The sequence below is a fragment of the Anolis carolinensis genome, chromosome 4, assembly GCF_035594765.1.
Source record: "Anolis carolinensis isolate JA03-04 chromosome 4, rAnoCar3.1.pri, whole genome shotgun sequence".
Taxonomy (NCBI): Eukaryota; Metazoa; Chordata; class Lepidosauria; order Squamata; family Dactyloidae; genus Anolis; species Anolis carolinensis.
The window spans coordinates 16,273,884-16,281,419 of record NC_085844.1 but is presented as its reverse complement, the minus strand read 5'-3'; the positions used below and the strand labels follow the sequence as shown (position 1 = coordinate 16,281,419).

General features: G+C 42.0%; 1 long non-coding RNA gene across 1 annotated transcript; it reads left to right on the top strand.

Moving 5' to 3' along the window:
• Positions 1–5,982: 5,982 nt before the first annotated feature.
• LOC134298789 (uncharacterized) lies at positions 5,983–7,137 on the top strand. The gene is made up of 2 exons (XR_010005871.1): positions 5,983–6,226; positions 6,645–7,137. It is a non-coding gene; the product is annotated as an uncharacterized LOC134298789 (long non-coding RNA).
• Positions 7,138–7,536: the final 399 nt, after the last annotated feature.

The window sequence follows — 7,536 nt, the reverse complement described above, 5'->3', positions numbered from 1 at the left end:
AACTGACCTGTTTTGACTTTACCAACAAATTCAGCTTAAGAACAAGCCTACAAAACCTATCTTGTTCATAATTTGGGAATTGCCTGTATTTCCAATATGAGACTCTATATAGTCCCATCACTTGAGGCTTCAGTCCTTGAGCCACTGCTGCTACAAAAACTACCATGTGCCTAAACACAATATCAATAATGCTATTTAACATTCTCAGAGGCACAAATGTATAACACAAAAAAATCAATTTATTAACAAGAAGTTCTAAGAACAATAAAAGATCTTTAACATGCCCAAATTCTGGGTGGCTCTGGCTAATTAATTCACATGTGCCATATTACTAACTAACTAACTAACTAACTAACTGAACATAACTAATATCTCGGTACATTTAAAATGAAGAATTAATGCTATTCACCAACACTTTAACTATCATGACTCAATGCTAGAGAGATCCTGGTGTTTGTAGCAAATGAGGCACCAGCACTCTTTGGCAGAGAAGACTAAACATCTCGTGAACTTCAACCCTTGGTAGTTAAAAAGGTGTCAAACACATTAATTCTACGGTGCACCATCTGCCCCTGTCCCTGTTTAACTCTCTCTGCATTATTAACCCCAATTCTTAACTGATGAGTTGTTATGCAAACATGCCCTTCTAAAATCCCATTCAAACATTCAGGCCATTGCTAGCCACTCACAATATTTCATGCTCTCACCCCATCCCAACACATCACTTATTGTATGGTGGAGCTGAATGTTAGTTTCAGAACCCTCCATGGATACCCAAATTTGTGGATGCTCAAGTCCCATTATATACAATGGCATAGTAAAATGATGTTTCTTATATAAAATGGCTAACAACTTAAATGAGTACTGGGGAGAGCCCTAGGATCTGTGAAATGGCAGGAGGCTACAGCAGGGCACACCTTCACATCAATGTGCTGTTCGGCTCATGGCAAAACCAAGGTTTGCTTTTGGGAAATTCTGTTTGGAATATTTTTAAGCCACAGTTGGTTTTCACTGCACGATTCTCAAAGGGAAATGACAGGAGTGCATAATTCTTTGTATTAGGGGACCTTCTGATAGAAACCATATGTATAAACATGCCTCCCCTTGACAGTGTGTCAGCCAGACCTGTGGACTTATTGCTGTAATTTGGCTGCTGTTTAGCAGTGATATAAGCCCAAAAGTCCAAGACAGTCAGCTTTAGAGCTGAATGCAAACCCTTGTCTGCGCAAAGGATTCTTGCTTAATACTCTGGAATATCCAGCTTTCTGTTTTGCCTAAGGAAGCAGTCACACAATACCACCATGCTGATAACCACTGGCTCTCCAGCAGAGTTGCTTGAGGATGGAATGGGATATCCAAGATATATTCCTGAGCAATGTGCTGCTCTAGCCAAGGTTTACTCTGAGCAACACGCACAGACTCTGCAAGAAGAAAGCCAGACTGGGATGCTCCTGGCTACTCAGGGCATTGTATGCAAAACACAATGCACACCCACTCCATAGACATCATGGTGCATAATGCTTCTAACTAAACATACATTGGTTAAAGCAACCTCTTTGTTATATGCTGCAAAATGAAAGTTAATGTTCCCCATGTGTTCAAACTAGTTTTTATGAAAAATATTAACTGGGCAACATACTGATAAAATGGAATGTTGTCTGTCGCAATGTACCAGCATGGTATAGTTGTTTGAACACAATATTATTTTAAAATACTGTGTTTTACATTTTCTTCAAACTATGTATTTAAGGCGTAGATTTTGTGTTTAGAGTTGAGTCTTATCTCCAAGATATCAGTCATATGTATACGCAAATACAGGTATTCTAAAAGCCTCCTTTCCCCACAAATCTGGAATCTAGATCACTTTGAATTCTTAACCTGTATTTCATTGTAGCAATCGGTTACACTGGCAGAAGATGTTGCGAACTTTAGTCCAAAAAATAAAAAAAGGATATTCAGAGTTTGGAGATGTGCCTTTTTGGACAATGACTGACAGGGAAATGACTCCTAGAATCCAGTGGCCATGCTGTCTCAGGGACTCTGGGAGTTGTAGATCAAATGAGGAAGGTTTCTGAGCTCTGAAAGGCCTGGATAGTTTTAAAGAGTAAATACTGTAGATAAATTTATAGAAGCTAAGGCTATCAATGGATTCTAGTCAGGATGAAGGAACTCCGGGTGGCACAATGGGTTAAACCCTTGTGCCGGCAGGATTTCTGACCGACAGGTTGGCGGTTCAAATATGGGGAGAGTGGGTGAGCTCCCTCTGTCAGCTCCAGCACCCCATGCAGGGACATGAGAGAAGCCTCCCACAAGGATGGTAAAACAAGCATCTGGGCATCTCCTGGGCAATATCCTTGTAGACAGCCGATTCTCTCACACCAGAAGTGACTCCTGACATAGAAAAAAGCCAGGATGAAAAACATGACAATCAGTTTCTGAAGAATGATAACAAAGTTTTGCTCTTCTGTTCTTCTTTAGAGCCGACTAGTTGGTTCCTATGACATTATATAATCTGCTGAATGACATAATTTTTTGGGTCCAATCCAAAATTTTTGGGTTCAATCTAAAAGTGTTATCTTGTTATGTTCTAATGTTTTTTTTGTTATTAATATGTCATCAAGTCACCTCCAGTTTATGATGACCTTATCTTGGCAAAGTTTATCTAGTGGAGTTTTGCGTTGCTTTCCTCTGAGGCTGAGAATGTGTGACATATCAAGATTTCCTGTTGGGAGTTTCCAATGTTTGAACTTTGGTCTTGCAGAGTCCTTAATCCAACTCTTAAACCACTTCACCACACAGACTCACATTCAATTTCTCTCGAAGGCCTTGACTACTATGAAAGATTCACAAACTGAGCAGAACATACGAGTAAAGCAAACACAAGGAGATAAAAATGGCCCACATGCTTTTGGTTTAATAGGATATGAGTGCCGTAGACTGTATGATATAGGGTTGTATTAGATTCTTAATGGCTTTAAACAGAAAAGGGGAATTTGAAGGCTAATCTAATCTATCTCCGTTGTTTTAATTAAAATTTTACATCATAATTCTATCTATGGCTAGTTCATCAAATTGAAATTACTGTAATTTTCAGTGCAATTCAACCTTCACTGTAAATAATGAGTCCTAATAATTAAAATGACATCCTACTGATATGTTCCATAACTGTGAAACCCAAGTTTGCTAAATGGTGGAGAAGGTAGTCATTTGAAAGGTTATACAATTGCTGATTGTGGGCATCCAATTTATTGTCTATTAAGCCTCTCACTGGGAGATGGGATTAAACAGCTCTGTGCTGATAATATTGGAATGAAATGGCATTTCTAAAGATGCCCGTATATATGTAGTCAGTCAATGAATCCGTTCAAATTGCTTCCTGCAAAGCTGTAACAATATCAGGAAAAGAAAGCACATACACGACATATCAAAATCCATTCATACAAGCACAAATATTAATTTTCTGTGTACAATGTACATATGTATTTATGCCATGGAAAGCAATGGGTTTAACCAGGATCGCTATCTCTTGTATCCTCTGAGGTTTGAGGCAGAACCATTTTTCCCATGGGAAGATGAGGTTTTAAACTGGTGTCAGTCTCCTTTAATGTAAGGGGCTTTGGGCAGGGCAAGGGATCTCTTGGTTTTTTTTATTAAAAATAAAAAAGTAATATTTGCCTTGTGATGAATGTAAGATGAATATATTGCTGGCTCTCAAGTTTCCACATGTGAGTGTAATAGGGAGGCAAAACGCAAAAAGGGGATAGTCACCCATGCTTTCCCCTCTCAATGTGATGAGGTCGTTAGGTGTACTTAGTTAATTAACTTCCCTTGGTCTGATTCACCTCCTCCTCATCTGATAAACATGGAGCCTCCGGTGGCCTAGGGGATAAAAGCCTTGTGACTTGAAGGTTGGGTTGCTGACCTGAAGGCTGCCAGGTTCGAATCCCACCCGGGGAGAGCGCGGATGAGCTCCCTCTATCATCTCCAGCTCCATGCGGGGACATGAGAGAAGCCTCCCATAAGGATGGTAAAACATCAAAACATCCGGGTGTCCCCTGGGCAACGTCCTTGCAGACGGCCAATTCTCTCACTCCAGAAGCAACTCAGGTTGCTCCTGACACGGAAAAAAAAATCTGATAAACATCATTCACCCCTTCTCTAATTGTTGGCTGAATGGACCACCTTCTCACCTGGTAAAGTAGTTCAGGAAGGTTATAGCTGTGGCAATAATGACACTATCATGATTAAGTAGATGTGGAACAATTATCTGGATTTACTCATTTGTAACTGTTTCGTATTCATAATTGCTAGGAAGGAGTGGAAGCCCTTCCTCTTCTTCTTTACCCGTTCAGTCGTTTTCGACTCTTTGTGACCTCATGGACCAGTCCACGCCAGAGCTCCCTGTCGGCCGTCGCCGCCCCCAGTTCCTTCAATGTCAGGCCAGTCCATCCATCTTGCCCTTGGTCGGCCTCTCTTCCTTTTTCCTTCCATTTTCCCCAGCATCATTCTCTTCTCCAAGCTTTCCTGTCTTCTCATGATGTGGCCAAAATACTTCATCTTTGCCTCTACTATCCTTCCCTCCAGTGAGCAGCCGGACATTATTTCCTGGAGGATGGACTGGTTGGATCTTCTTGTGGTCCAAGGCACTCTCAGGATTTTCCTCCAGCACCAGAGTTCAAAAGCGTCTATCTTCCTTCGCTCAGCCTTCCTTATGGTCCAGCTCTCGCATCCATAGGTTACTATGGGGAATACCATTGCTTTCACTATGCGGACCTTCGTTGCCAGTGTGATGTCTCTCCTTTTCAGTATTTTATCGAGGTTGGCCATTGCTCTCCTCCCAAGAAGTAGACGTCTTCTGATTTCCTGGTTGCGGTCTGCATTTAGAACCCATTGAGTAACTTTGAGTAATTCACACTCTCCCAGCCTTAGAGGCAATGGCAAACATCTGAAGATACCTTACCAAGAAAATCCTATGACAATGTCATTAGAAGTTGGAATTGACTTGAAGGCACATACCAACCACAGAAGCAGAAGAAAAATAGGGAGAATGAATCTGTCCAGGATAACCATGCAATATTGGAGTCCCTGTGACTGTGTCCTGGAGAGCAGAAGATAGAAAGTGCATTACATTCATGTCCTGTTGCTGAAATTCTTATAGGCAACTGGTTTGCCTCTCTGAACAGAATGTTGGGCCGCATAAGCTTTTGGTTTAAACCAACATGGTTCTCTTTATGATTCTCAGATACAGAATTTGCTAGCTCCATAGTTAATTGAATAGTTGAATGATGGTATCTCAATTAGGGAGCTCCTGGTGGTGCAATGGGTTAAACCGTTAAGTTGCTGAACTTGCTTAACAAAAGGTCAGCGGTTTGAATCTGGGGAGTGGGGTGAGCTCCCACTGTTAGCCCAGGCTTCTGCCAACCTAACAGTTCAAAAACATGCAAATGTAATAATAATTTTTATTCTTATACATTTCCATGTTTTTGAACTGTTAGTTTCAAATGTGAGTAGATCAATAGGTACTGCTCCGGTGGGAAGGTAACAGCGCTCCATGCAGTCATGCCAGCCACATGACGTTGGAGGTGTCTACGGGCAATGCTGGCTCTTCAGCTTAGAAATGAAGATGAGCACCACGACTAGACTTAATGTCAGGGAAAAACCTTTACCTATCCCAATTATTCAATTAAGTATGGGACTAGCAAATTCTGTATCTGAGGAACATAATGGGGAAGTCCATTATCACAATAGGTTAGGTTTTATCTGTCTCTTCAAGAAGAGAGCTGAAACCTAACCTGTTGTGATAATGGACTTTCCCATTATCTAGGCAATACAGCCAAAGAGCATAGCCTCCCCTTCAGGCAAATAAAAGGTTCAACTGCTGGAAGTTAAAGTCCAAGAAACCTGGAGGATCAGGGTTTGAGAATCACTGGTGTAAAATATACCCCTTTTCTAATATAGATCATTTATTTATAATAGAAACTTTTCCTAAAATCTTTTTCTCACACCCTTTACATGCATTTTTGTTATGATTGAGCCTCATGGCTCTGCTACTGGCAGACGTGGGCGTAAGACTCCTCGAGAGTCAGATACTCTCGAGGAGCGAGAAAGAAAGAGGCTGCGAGATATCTTTGCAGAACCATCTGACGAGGAGTCTTTTGAGGGGTTTACGGAGAGAATGGAGGAAGAGCTGGTTAGCTCGGAAGAGGATGAGATGGATTGGACTCGGGTAAGGGAGGAATTGGGTGCCACTGGCAATGATGGGATGGAAGATGGTTGGGGACCTTCAGGACTAGACCCATGGACAAGCTGGAGGGATGGGACGGGATCCACAGCTGGGGATGCTGTGGGGCGTAGTCAGAGGTGTTCCAGTTCTGATGAGGAAAGTGATGAGGAAACGCCCGGGTTAAGGAGAACAGCTGATAGTGATGAGGACTTGTAACTGGCATAAAATGGGGTTTGGGAGCAATAGCAAATTGCGTTGGGCAAGGTAATCTGGACAAACGCTTGGGATCTGTGTGGGACGTTTTCCTGAAGACGGGTGTGTTTCGTGTGCTGATTACGTAAGTTGTTTTGGAATTTGGGTTCAGACGGCGGGAGGAATTGTGTGGGCTTTTGTTTGTGCAACCTCTGCTTAATCTCAATAGCTTTGACCTTCCGTCGTCTTCTTGACGGACGCCATCTGCTACTCTGGATTTACGGACTGAACTGACTACGGGCTCGGATTCTCCTACCTGGACTTGGTGAACTACAAACGTCTGCTTCTGCCTATCGACCTTCGGAAAGAACTGGGACTATGCTACTGCTTCAATCCTCGGCTGTTGTGTTTATATTGGGAATTTGCCTGCTGTGTGGAGGAGTGACTTCTAAGTTACTCAAAACATAGTGCTGGCAGCAGAGAGGCATCTGCTGCCAATTAGTTACATTCTTTTGAACTCTTTGTTCCCCAGCTTCTGTTTGTTTATTCCCAGGCTGAAGCAAGCTGTTTTGATTTTACCCGGATTAAACTCCGGTTTAATCCGGTTTATCTTTTGAACGTTTTTCTTGCCCCTTTTTGCTTTTTAAGGCTAATGTTGCCTAGCCCTTGTCTTTTACGGGCATTTTGAGTTCTGTAAATCCAATAAACTCTGTTATCTTTGATCTTGTGGCGTTCTGTCCTTGACAGATTGCCCAACGCCCATAAAAAAGTTTTACTGCAGTAATAAATCTCGTCAAGAAGACGATGGATGAGTTAAAGGCTAGATTTGAGCAATTACAAATGGCTTTTAATGCTACTCAAGTAGCTCATTCTGTTAAAGGACATGTTTTGACCGCTGAACGCTTTGACGGATCCAGGTGCAAACTGCCAACTTTTCTGGCACAAGTTGAGCTTTATTTTTCCCAGCTCAGTGCTCAAGCTTACCCTACGGACACTAGCAAGGTGGCATTTATTTTGAGTTTGTTGACTGGTCCCGCAGGACAATGGGCCACCAATTTGATTTTGGGAAATGACCCAGTCAAGGACAATTTGAATAATTTCAAGAAGCTACTAACTGACAC